The sequence below is a fragment of the Ahaetulla prasina genome, chromosome 3, assembly GCF_028640845.1.
Source record: "Ahaetulla prasina isolate Xishuangbanna chromosome 3, ASM2864084v1, whole genome shotgun sequence".
Taxonomy (NCBI): domain Eukaryota; kingdom Metazoa; phylum Chordata; class Lepidosauria; order Squamata; family Colubridae; genus Ahaetulla; species Ahaetulla prasina.
In genome coordinates, this window is record NC_080541.1 from 77370668 (window position 1) to 77384735 (window position 14068).

General features: G+C 37.8%; 1 protein-coding gene across 2 annotated transcripts in view; it reads left to right on the top strand.

Annotated features, from left to right (window-relative positions):
- The window catches only part of JARID2 (jumonji and AT-rich interaction domain containing 2), a 230110-nt gene that overhangs the window by 97225 nt on the left and 118817 nt on the right, over positions 1-14068 (top strand). The gene's annotated exons all lie outside the window — the stretch shown is intronic.

A 14068-nucleotide genomic window follows, 5' to 3' on the forward strand; every position in this document is an offset into this window, starting at 1 on the left:
AATTGGAGCGTGTTTAGCATTGTGGAAGTTTCAGGCTTTGCTTAAGAAACAGCTGTTTCGCACTTGGAATGAGACTTTTGAAAAGTTTTGGGGAGTTTCATGCGCCAAACAATTTGAAATTTAATCGTTTTGCACAACCTTGTTTAAAAAGAAGCTGTTGCATTTTTTAAATATAACATGTATAAACTATTGCACATTATTATGTAGCCTTCTAACTTTTCAGAAATGAAGAATATTTATAAATACTGTAGTTCTAATTTTTTCAATTAACAAGAGTATAAACTATCTCCATTTACTTACTTTCAAAGGAAAAACTTTATTCTCATATTATGTTCATATTTCAGATACTTTTGAAGCTTAAATCTATATATTTATATATATATATTTGATCTATATATTGCCTTTAATTCAGGAATTCAAGGAAGCATGCATGACACTCCCTCTTCTTATTTTTTTTTTAGTGAACTTTATTTTATACAATGGTCATTAGCTATTTGATCTTTATGAAAAATATGCAACAATAACTTTCCAATGCGTTGGCTCCATCCTTTCTTTCAGGCTTCTGAACCTAACCATCTCTCCATGTTTATTGTTGCCTTGTAGTAAGGCAAATTTTAACTTTCCTTCACTCTCAGTTCATTGGTCTGTTATGTAGTTAGGGCTGACTTCATTTTTTTTTTTTTACATTTATATCCCGCCCTTCTCCGAAGACTCAGGGCGGCTTACACTATGTCAAGCAATAGTCTTCATCCATTTGTATACTATATACAAAGTCAACTTATTGCCCCCCAACAATCTGGGTCCTCATTTTACCTACCTTATAAAGGATGGAAGGCTGAGTCAACCTTGGGCCTGGTGGGACTTGAACCTGCAATATTGCAAGCAGTTGCTGTTAATAACAGGCTGCATTAGCCTGTTGCACCACCAGAGGCCCATTAAACTTTGAGAAGGGATAGGATCAGGCCCAAGTTAAGAGAGGAATGGGTAATGTACAAAAGCCCCCAGGTTGTTTGCACAAATACACTGTTGGCTACTGTTAACGCAATAGTATGCACTGCAGACATAGCGAGTTTATGCTAGTACACATCTCTGAAGTGTAATAAACTGGTAAGCCTTTTAGAAGTTGAGCCTTGTAAGAGAGGAAGGACAAAGGAGGATGAGAAAAAAAATAACTAATGCAAATAGAAGAAGGAAGTGGAAACTGGAATCACCAGAAAAGGCCAGAAAAGCAGCATTGTTTTAAGTAGCCTTTTAAAGTGGTAGCTTAAGGAATAGACCTGTCAGGAAGCACAAAAGCCAAAATGATGATGGGAAGAAAGTACAGAGTACCCAGTACAGAGGAAAGTACAGAGTACCCAGTACAGAGGAAGAAGAATGGGAGCAAAGGGAAATAAGTTTCACTCTGCAATAAGGCATCTCCTCCGTAGTTCTCTTGCTTTTTTACAGAACTTCCCCTACTATGTCAAAGAAATAGATTGCCTCTATTCTTCGGGATCTCCTTAAATTCTTTAAATAATTTTGGCAAAAGGAATGGAAGGATGAGGAGAAAGAGACTTGAAGAACCATGTTTGTGTTATCTTTGTGAATTGTTACATGGAAAAAGAACACTGGACAAGAGGTCTTCATCAGATTGCTTCCATCTGAAACTCTTTTAAATGTGTCAGACTTTAAAAAAAAATCCAGTACATATGGAGAGTGATAAAGATATGAAAAGCTGCTGCACTAAGGACTAATTGAGATAAAACACGAACAGTTTTAATATGAAAAATTGCATAGCATACAGGCTGTGTAATCCCTATTCCTAGCTATTTTATATAGTCAAATGTGATTCTTAAGCCATAGCATTGCAAAAAACATTGAACTTATTTTATGAAGAGGAGATCTCGGTAGAAGAAACTGAAAGTGTTGCCTCTCCCTAAACAAGGTCCTTGGAAAATGATTTCTTTCAGATAGCTGTTGCTTATATGAGCTGTCTTCTAAAGTATCACTTTAAACCAGCCATAATTCCATAGTGGAATGTTGAAGCTTTAACTACAACCACATTATTCTGCATCTTGGAACCAAATACCCTTGAGATATCACATAACCTTCCCCCCCTCTTTTGTTATGAAGGTCTTATAAAGTTCAAACAAGTAGAAAAAAGATTAGATATCAGTGTAATTGGGAACATGGGAATAGTTTAAGAATGAAGCATATAATGGTTAAATTTGTAGATAGATTTATAAGCCATTAATAGCTTTTCTAGCCAAAAAAGTGTGATCTAAGTAAGATATTTCTCACTTGGCACAACAGCAGTAGGATATATATCCTACACACACACACACACACCCCTAAATGTAATAAATATACCCAACTACCACCTGAGTCAGTTAACAGTTATTATAAGAAGCTTGAGATTTGACTTGAACATTGTCCGATGGTTCCTGAAATCCTGTTTATTGACTCAGTGTATTTATTATATTTAATATTATATTTATACTCTACCATATTTCCCTACATTGTATTTATGGGAGAGAAAGATAGACTGGTAACAGAATAATAAAGTTAGAAGGGACCTTGGAGGTCTTCTAGATTTTCTAGTTCAACCCCCTTCTCAAGCAGGAAATACTATACTATTTCAGACAAATGACATCCTTATGCAAATTACATGTGTCATTTTAGCCACATGACATCACTATGGTGTAATTTAAAATGCCATAAATTTCAGGAATTTTATCTGTAGCAATTGAAGTCTATTGCATCAATATCTGCTAAATGAAGGTTTTGATTTGTAAATCATTATCCTCCCCTCTTTCCATCACCTTTGATAAACATTTCACTTTTTTGTAAAAGTGTCATATGAGAACACAAGCTATTCATTGTTTTAAGAATAGTAAGGCTAGTCCTATTATCAAGCAAGCCAGATAAAATTGATTCCAGATTTCACATATAACATTGAACATCATCCATTAATAAGAATAACAGAGTTGGAAGGGACCTTGGAGATCTTCTAGTCCAACCCCCTGCTCAAGCATTCCAGACAACTAGCTCTCCGATTTCTTCTTAAAAGCCTACAGTGATGAGCCCCACAATTTCTGGAGGCAAGTTGTTCTACTGATTGATTGCTCTCACTGTTAGGAAATTTCTCCTTAGTTCTAGGTTGCTTCTCTCCTTGATTAGTTTCCATCCATTGTTTCTTGTCTTCCCATTTGGTGCTTTGGAAAATAGGTGTACTTCCTCTTCTTTGTGGCTCCTCCTCAAATATTGGAACACTGCTATGTTGATCTTGTTTAACATCGTAATAACCCTGAGAGTTACACGTTTCACTGCCATTCATTTGTTCTGAGAAATAAAACTGAGTGATAGAAGTTATCCAAAGTTTTGTCACCATTTCATAACTAAGCTGCTGTAGTTAAAACCATGGTCAAGATTCAAAAAATTTAGTCAGATGCTCACACTGATACATCACTAGATGCTAGATAATAAGTGGTCATGTTGACCAGATGTTTATTAGATCAAAATAATTTCATTAATGTTAAGAGCAGTTAGCTTGGGCTCTAAATCCAAAACAACGTTCGGTGTATTTGAATTTAAAAGATACTCCACAAGAAGAGAAAAACTGATATAAAATTAAGCCAAAAAGACCAAAATCCAATTAGCTCACCAATCCATCCTTGGACGCTGATGAGACAGATGCTTCAGAAAACTAGGAAGTAATTCAGTTCATGGCAAGCCATCTTCTATTCAAGCCAACCTAGGTGTATGAAATGTTTAACTTTGTTTTGTAAGTTGGTGCTCTTTTAGTACTTAAAAAGACACTATCCCAATCCAAGGGGACGCGGTGACTCAGTGGCTAAGACACTGAACTTGTCAATCGAAAGGTTGGTAGTTGAGCAGTTCAAATCCCTAGTGCTGCATAACGGGGTGAGCTCCTGTTACTTGCCCCAGCTTCTGCCAACCTAGCAGTTCAAACGCGCATAAAGAATGCAAGTAGAAAAAATAGGGACCAACTTTGGTGGGAAGGTAACAGTGCTCCATGCGCCTTTGGCATTTAGTCATGCTGGCCACATGACCGCGGAGACGTCTTCAGACAGCGCTGGCTCTTCGGCTTAGAAACGGAGATGAGCACCGACCGCTAGAGTCGGGAACAACTAGCACATATTTGTGAGGGGAACCTTTACCTTTACCTTTATCCAAATCCAGTTTAAAGGCCTTGGGGCATTAAGAAAAATATAAAACAAAACATGAAGTATTTAACATCTCATCTAAATAAACCTTTGAAAATACATAGCAGGTAATAAAACCTTGATAGTTTTAAGAGTGTACTACACATGTATCCACATTTGTGGCTTTGGTTATCCTTCTATGAAAGAGAAATACCATATAGTAGCATAAAACACTATTCTTTTGGTCAAAGTACTGCCAAATCTGAATGCACTGTAATCCAGCTAGACCACAGCGCATAAGGTCTTTCTGGCTACATTCCAATTCTATTTGGGACAGAAGGCCAGGCTTTTAAACTGTGGTGGAGGAATTATACAACAGAAAACCCCTAATGAAAGGGAGGGGGGAATAATGACTGAATAGACTGAAAGGCAAAGAATCCTAGCTAAGAATGGAACACAGATTTATTCAATCTGAAGAATCCTGAAACAGTATACATCTCAGATTTTCAACAATGCAGATATGTTTTTTCCATGATTTCATGAACAGTTGGAACCTTTTCTCGAACTGGTTAATTAAATCAAGTTTTGCAGTAACCCAGGATTTCCTTAATTTATAAATGTACATTGAAAATATCTAGTTTTTCCAGAATCTCTTAGATTTGTCTTCTTAGATTGTTATCTTCTAATAATAATAATAATAATAGGTAGTGAGCTAGTTAATGCAAATTGTTTTATGCTCACTACTTCTTTCCAGATGGGATGCCTATTAGACTTTGAACAAAAAGAATATTCCGTCAGTTCTTCTGAAGTACTAAAACAGGGAACATTAGAGTAATTAATCTGCCTTTGTGGAGTTAGATTGTTTACACGTAGGTTCCTTATCCCCATGTAACAGGCTTATCACATCGCCATTAAAAACTTAACAGACCCACTGTAAACATGAAGTTCAGTGAATTCCCATGCATTGGCTTACATCCCTTCTGTTTTCAAAAAGGGAATAGACAATTGATGGCATGCTTCCAAGTGGGTGGACTCTTGAAGAGTATCCTGCATCTTCCGCACTATTCTTTTTAAATATGGCTGCGTAAATCTAATTGAATTCTGCTGCTTGTTTTTGGAAGAGCAAGCCCTGATTCTATCAGTGGAAGATTGTCCTCCAGTGCAAGTAACAAGCAGCCTTTGGATTAAGACCTCCAGAATCTGTAGGATTTTTTTAAAGGGTACATTTACTAACAGGGTGAATATTATCTCATACATCCCAAGTGTTCTTCACTATTTCTGCAAGATGCTAATTTGAGAATAAAGCATTAAAATAGTGGCCCAATGATAAATTTCTTCTAGCCAGGTATTTACATAGCTATGAAATAATACAGATGTTACTTTATGTGTTGATTGCATGTAAATAAATTATAGTTTAATATTTATTCATACATTTTTTTTCTATTGAAATTTAGTTGGGATTGGGAAAGGCTGTCATCTCGTCAATACCTGTCGCTCACTTGACGGCTTGGAGATTAAACTCTCAACAGGATTTTTTCAAATATTTGATGAGTGAGTTCAGTTGTCACAAGACAATGTGTAATGCATCCTAGGGCTGCCCTATGTAGGGTTTTAAATGTAGCAACCAGCATATTGAATTGGGCCTAGAAGTTGATTGATAACCAGTACAGCAACCTTGACAAAAGTTCTAGCAACAATCTAGTTGCTGCCTTTTGTATTGCTGTAGCTTCTGAGTCATCTTCAAAGGCAGACTTATGTAGAGCACATTAAGGAAGTCTAGCTGAAAGTTGATTAGAATGAAGGTTCTCAGGAGTTATCATAGGCAGATAGATTTATCAAGGCTCCTCAGCTGAAGCTGCATGAAGGTCTCCATTTCTATGGCTACCACTTGTTCCAGGAAGATTCCTACATTGCAAACCACCTACTCTGGGGGAATTGCAGCCTTCCCCAGAGTTACTATGGGGACTGATGTTATTGGGATGCTGAAGACGAAGAGCAACTCCATCTTGTGGATCTAATTTGAGCTTCTTTCCAGATGTCTTTGACTGAAATAATTGATTTGATTGATGGCTCTCAAGCTAGCTTCATCAAAGCTAAAAGAAATTCTAAAAGATATAAACTTTGTCTGTTTCCGCAAGGAAGTTAATTTGTTTTCTTTTCCTCAGTGTGCTGTCACAAGAAATCTTTCATGACTGGATGTTTTGGAAGACAAAAACCCAATATCTCTAGAGGGTGTCAGTTGAATGAAACTTCAACCGAACATAGAGTTTTAATTTAACCATAAACACAGTTGTGGAAAGATCTGGCCCAATAGGTCTTCTCAGCTGGGTAACCACCTACTGTGGCATCATGAAGGAGATATAAATTTAATACATCGATCATTTAGGCCGAATAAATCAGCATCATTTCCTATTTTGTCCTATTTTGTCCTTAAATTGTCAGATAAAAAGGGGTGTTGCTTCATTAGCATAGGAAGGAAACAGCGAAATGTAATATACCGCAGTTATCATGTCCCCTCCAGTTTAGTGTTAACTCCAGCAACTACCAAGTGCACTTGTAGGTAAGAACGCTGCAGGCCTTTATATACATTTAAGTTTAGAGATTTAAAAGTTTTGTCCACACTGATCTAATATGTGGGTTTTGATGAAAGATTATATAATCATAATTATATTATATATAATTATATTATCAACAAGGGATACATTTTATCAATCTATTAAAGATTGTATAGTGCCTGCATGATGAAAGAGTGATTATACCCTGGATTGCTGTAGAGCTGGGGTGTCAAACTCAAGGCCCACGAGCTGGATGTGGCCCGCTGAGTGCTTAGATTTGGCCCGTAGGGCTGCCCTGGAAACAGCGGACAAGCCTGCAGTGCCCCTGCCAGCAAAAATAGAGCTCGGGAGGGCAGCACGCAGCCCTCCCGAGCTCCATTTTCGCTGGCAGAGAGTTGTAGGAGGCCGTTGCAGCTATAAACAGCTCAAGAACCTGTTTTTGCTGGCAGAGCGCTCAGACCTCCACAGGCGCCCCCCCGACACGAGTGACATCGAGCTGGCCAAGCCAACCCTGGCCTTCTGACGTCAAACACAATCCTGATGTGGCCTGCAATGAAATCGAGTTTGACACCCCTGATGTAGAGATAAGCAGAATCAGATGCACTCAGTCTTCTTTAGTGCCTGGAACCAACCTTAAGAAAATGCTGCAAAAACAGTCAGAAAAGTATTTTTATTTTATTTATTTCTTAAATTTGTTGCTGTCCTTCTTGCTATGAGGTGACTCTTGCTGGCTTATAAGCAAGAGTAAGCTTATTCTTAAACAGCTGGATCTCTTGTAAAAAGAGTAAATTAATGATAAACTAACAAATGAAATCCATTTTAAGTCTGGTTTTTCAACCAGAAATGTTTCATGAAATGCAAGTTTGAGGGCAGCGAGAGCCAATCTGTTCTTTATTTTATCTGAGAGTTAATTTGATTTTATGTCCAGCTTTAGTCCTTTGGGGAGTGATTGTTCACATTTAAAATCATTCTAACAACTGTTGTTGTCTCCTAATGTACAAAAGATGTATCTTCTAAAGAAAATTTATCCCTATATTTTCTAATTATTTTTTTACTGAAAATAACGAAAGCTTCAAATCATTAATGCTGCCTTGATGGCGAAATGAAGAATGTGCTGCCTGTTTTTGCTTTAAATCCAAAAAATAAGTTTTATATTGAATTTTCTTGTATGTTGCATCCATTGTTTATAACCTCGAAGGCTGAAAATATAATTTCCTGTAGTGTTCCCAGACTGATATACAGGAAGACCTTTCAAATGCCAGTTTGTTGGGTATGTTCCTTGAACAATATTTTTCAAAGAAGTGATAGGAATATCAATTTTCTCTTGAATTTTGTGTGATGGTGGCATTGATACTCAAGAACCTAACGTTGAGAAACAATTCGGGAGGTGCTTTACTCGGAAGTATCCAGGATTATATCTGGAAATTTGCTAGACACTCCAAATAATAACAAACATATTCCCCTACCCTATAATCTTCTCCTCCTGTTAAATTAAACACATATGTTATTCTGCATATGATTAAACAAATAGCATAACTTTTTCTCTAAAGCTTCTTTGTTATACAGAGAAGTACTAGTTGTTGCTCTTCTTCTTCTTCCCTTTCCTGCCCCACTCCTTCTTTTCCCCTCCCCTTCCCTCCTCCCCCTCCTCTATTTTAGGAAGTGTCAGCAGCATAATTTTTCTGAGGTAGAAATCTGAATATAGCCCAGCTTGGTTAATACTAGGAAAAAGAAATATCTATGAAACACACAGGAATGAATTAATCTCAACCTCTTTTTATCTATTACTAGAATTGTGCATGTAAGGATATTAAATGTTTGTGGTTTGATCACTAAACATTGTGGCATTCTTTGGAAGAATTTGGGTGTGATTTATTATTAGCATCAAAGAGAACAGCAAATATTTTTGTTTCAGTCAACATTCTTTTTAAAATTGTGTCTGAATCTTCTGATCAGTGTTTTTTCAATAGTAATTGTTAAATTATCTAAAAGAATTGTAAAATTCTGGTAGTAAAGCAGTGCCATTATTTGCATCTGTTTTCACATCTTAATTAGTTTTTAGGCTGGTTAATTACACTCTGGAATCTTTATTTTCTAGAAGAATTGTACATTCATTACATCTTGGACAAATGTATTCTTTCTCACCCTCTCCCACATATTTAAAAGAAATTGTATATTTAATTGATTAAGAATTATGATTTTAAATGTTAAAAGTGTTAGTTCTATAATAATTTTTATAGTAAGTCCCTCCCACCCTGTGGTTTGCTTTTATTGCTAGCATGTGAGCACAAGTTTTTTAACTGTACAATTTTAATACACATTAGTTTCATTTTAATAAATACAGAAATTATTTCTCCATGTTTCCATCTCAAGTCAGCCGACCACACTGGAAACACGGAGAAATGCTCAGCGAAGCAACTGCCTTTTCCTCTCTGACTTCTGTTGGCAGAGAGAAGAAAGAGACAGAGGTGGGGGCGGCAGCGGAAGGCAAGGGGCCAATTGCAGCCGGCATGGTTACCAGCAGGCTCCCTTCGCGTGGCTCCCTTCAGTGCCGCCAAACACACACACATGGAGGCCTCCTTGGAGAGGCTTCAGAGGCCGAGGCTTTTCTTTTCTTTTTCCCCTCCTGCAGCCGCTTCGAGGGCTTTGCGGCGCGGAGGACGCCGCCTCCTGAGGTTTGAGGAGAGAAGTGGGGCGCGTTAAAGATAAAAGGGAAGTGGGGTGGGTGTGGATGGCAAGTTGGCCATGGGGACATGTTGAAGGCAGAGAAGCATGGCTACGGGCTGCGGGGAAGGGAGAAAGGGAGGCAGGCTGGGATGGTGGGGGAGGGCAGGGGCAGCTAAGTAGGCTGTGACTCGCAGGCTTACCTGGCAGGCAGATCAGGGCTACTCGGTTGGGGCGCAGTGCTTCAGGCCGACAAGCTGCAAGCAAGGACCCACACAGTGTAAGTGAGGAGTGACTGGGTGGAGGGGGCGGGGCTAGCAAGCATTGGGCAGCTGGGCCGAGCAAGCGGAACTGGTTCGAGGGCGTGGCCAGCCAGCAATTACTAGCGGTTCTGCGAACCAGCCCAAATTACCGCTACCAGTCATCCCGAACCGGTGAGAACCGGTAGCAACCCACCACTGATGTCTCCCCTAGTCTTTCTTTTCATTAAACTAGACATACCGAGTTCCTGCAACCATTCTTCATATGTTTTAAACTCCAGTCCCCTAATCATCTTTGTTGCTCTTCTCTGCACTCTTTCTAGAGTCTCAACATCTTTTTTACTTTGTGGCGACGAAAACTGAATGCAATATACCAAGAGTGGCCTTACCAAGGCATTATAAAGTGGTATTAACACTTCATGTGTTCTTGATTCTATCCCTCTGTTTATGCAGCCCAGAACTGTATTGGCTTTTTTGGCAGCTGCTGCACACTGCTGGCTCATATCTAAATGGTTGTCCACTAGGACTCCAAGATCTCTCTCACAGTTACTACTGTTGAGCAAGGTACCACATATACGGTATCTGTGCATTTTGTGTTTGTTTTGCCTAAATGTAGAACTTTACTTTTTTCACTGTTGAATTTCATTTTGTTAGATAGCACCCAATGTTCAAGTCTGTCAAGATCCTTCTGTATCTTGAGCCTATCTTCTGGAGTGTTGGCTATTCCTGCCAGCTTGGTGTCATCTGCAAATTTGATGAGTTCCCCATCTATCCCCTTGTTCAAGTCATTGATGAAGATGTTGAAGAGTACTGGGCCTAAAACAGAGCCTTGGAGTACTCCACTGCATACTTCCCTCCATGTGGATATAGTTCCACTGAGGACTACATTTTGAGTGAAGTTGGTCACCAGTTACAAATCCATCTGGTTGTGGTGCTGTCTAACCCACATTTTTCTACTTTATCTAGTAGTAGGTTATGGTCTACTTTATCAAATGCTTTACTGAAGTCCAAGTAAATTATATCGACAGCATTCCTCTGGTCCACCAATTTTGTCACTTTGTCAAAGAATGCAATAAGATTAGTCTGGCATGATCTGTTTTTGACAAACTCATATTGGCTTTTGGTTATTACTTTGCTTGCTTCTAGGCGTCTGGTGATTCGTTGCTTGATTATCTTTTCCAGAATCTTCCCTGGTATTGAGGTCAGGCTGATAGGTCTCTAGTTTCCTGGATCTGTTTTTTTTTCCTTTTTTGAAGATAGGAACTACATCAGCTCTTTTCCAGTCCTCTGGCAGTTCCCCTGTGCTCCAGGATCTTTGAAAGATATAGTTCAGTGGTTGTATGATCTTTTGCAGTATCCTTCTCCTGGAGTTGTGGGTATGGAGATTTTGCAGTATCCTTCCCCTGCCACACCCACCAAGCCACGCCACGCCACACCCACCAAGCCACACCCATAGAACCGGTAGTAAAAAAAATGGATTTCACCACTGTAACATACTATATGAATTAGAAACAAAGGGACAATATATGCAGCACATTTTCTCCCAATCCAGTTTATAAGAAATCTCATCTAGCCATTATTCAATCCTGAAGTTCTGATGTTGCAATTTTCCCTAGAGTAGTAAAAGTAAACCCTTTACGTTTTATTTTAATTTGCAGATTTATAAAAAAAATAACCCACAATTATAATTTTTTGATCCTCCGAACATTTTATACTTTTAATTCCTGAACCCTTGTTGAAAGTACAGAAATACAACTTTTACCTCAACCTAACTAGTGTTTTTCTGGCATGATAGTTAGAAATATGTTTGATACGATATGATACAAGATATGATGTGATGTGATACAATATGATTGCTTAATGTTTCTTATTTAACAAAATTATATTGAGCTAATTTAACCTATGGTTATTAGGTAAGACTATTGTAACTTGGTTTTATTTAAAATCCCAATTTTGAATCCAAACTGCAAACTCTATTATTAACTGACTATTACTGGTAATAATATGATCTTTAATTAAAGATAAATTAAAGGTGTATGTGGCAAGGATAAGGAGAGAGAAGAAAAAGCGGGTTTATGGAACATATTAACTAATGTTCTACTTTTTAATCCTTCGCCCATGGTAGAGAATCACATACTATACTTGGGAATCAATTCTCAGTTTGATATGAACATTCATCTATAACAGATCCACCAGAATAAAATATATGTAGCTCAGAGTTGAAGTGTGGAATCCTTGGTGCTCTCTGAACCATAGTTTTTTGCTAGCAGTTATTTCATTACCCAACCATGTAGCATCATGGACCTCATCAACCTCTGCTCACTGCCTACTTTTGGTTTGATGGAGAAATATGCAAATATTCTTAGGGCTAGTTGTCACTTTGATGGCTTGGGACTGGGTTTACTCAAGGGAATATATCTTCCCCAGTTGTTTCTACCCATCCTATCAGGCAGGATGGGAATGCTTTGGGTCCCTTCCATTAAAGAACATAGTTGACAAGGGCTGGAAGGGCAGGAAAGCTCCGATCACCCTGTTGGCTTTTCATAAGTCCAGGCCTCAGGCCCTGACTATGATGAAACAAACAAAACATTAAAAATTTACGGTATTTATGTGGTTACTTACCAAGAACATCTAAATTATATTAAAATAACCAGAATAACTTTATATGCCCCAAGGCATGTCACAACTTTTGAGAACCCCTAATGTTTGGAAATTGAAAGTGGTTAATTTAGTCATTATGATGGGTGCTTTATTCTCAGCTGCTATGGATTTTAATATTTATTTTATTTTATTTGCTTTTATTTTTTAAAAAAAATGTTCCCTTCTAGAGTCACTTCGTGAAGTAGGCAGCATTATAAAATGATAAACAAATCAGAGGAACACCCATGGTATCCCCACTCTCAGGATTCATAGCAGAGACTGTAATGCAGCTTCTAGAAACTGTAGCATTCCCACATATACTGTAAAGCCAAAAGTATGGATCTGGTATGTAGACAGCACCTTCCTCATAATAAAAATGATGAACTGTCTGCAAACAAACAACCAAGTTTGGACAGTACTGAGGATTCCACATTTATAATTACAGATGGACACTACTAAGCATTTCTCATGTCATTAAGGATAAGTAAGGTCATTCCATAATTTGTACAGTTTACAGTTGTTGCTCAAACTGCTATTTTACATCTTTCAAAAATTGTGATTGTGATACTTATTACATTCTCAAAACCTTAGTTTAACATTTAGCGACATGAGATAACAGTTGTATCCCTTCTCAATCCCCAGCTCTTCACCTGGCCAATGTTAATCTGGTTTCTTAGAAACTGATGATTTGGGGTAAAGCTAAGTGGTTAATTTTGATGTGGTCTGTGGCTTCTTCCATGCCACAGAATAGCTGGAATAATTCTCATGTAGTGATGAATGGTTATAGCCCTATGATGCAATTTTGTATTTGTTAATTGGAGTTATTTGTTATTCTTAATTTGTGAGGGCTTGGGTTTATAGATACCATTTGCACCAGCAATGCTTTTCCTGTTGCCTTTTCTTTCTAATGAAGTGATTGAGTCTGAATAGTATAACTGAAAGTTTTGATGGGACATGTTTTCTTTGGAAAGTTTTCTGCAAAGGCTATAATTTTGGCTCGGATCCGCATATGTTTTATGTTCAAAGCAATCTAGGCATGATATTCTGTCACTGCAGCACAGTAGTGTTTCTCATCTTCTGCCAAATTGCTAACTTGCTTTGCTATCTTGCTCCCTGTTTTGGTTTTCCCACAATCAAATTATCTGTCATAGAACTAGGATAAACATTTGTTCTTTGTCTTCAGTAACTTGTTCTGAGCTTTAAATATCAGAAATGTCACTAACTTGAATAATTTATTTAAAAGATGTTATACTCTAAACTGATTGACTGTGTTTGTCATGCAGAATGCATAAGTTCTTGCCTTTTGTAATGGATCACCGATGCTGGTGTTTTGATTTCTCACTGAACTGGGGCACTGAGTTGGGATATTCTTTCTGAAATGAAGGTCATCCAAAAAACTAATCTTCTCACTTGGCAGTTGTGCAGCCCTTGAAAAAGACTAGGGCAAAGAACTCATTCTGATAAGTCAACAAGCAGAGACATGATGAAATAAAAAATGCTGGGGGAAGGGTGTGTGAGTTAAAGGTACTTTATACGTGTTACTTGATCTATATGGGTAGAAAATATGCACTGTTTTTACGCTGTAAGATATACATAGTTATTTGTCTAGAGCAGCTGCCAATCAGATTAGTGATATTGATACTATAGTATCAGATTTAAATGTATATAGGCTGTATAAATAACATTAGTACATAAAAGACTGGTGTAATGTATGTGTTTATGTTTCAAGAGTTTAAGTAGATAATGGTATCACTGAAGAAAGAAAAGTTTGTTTCCTGTATAAGGAGCATGGTGGTTGATATGA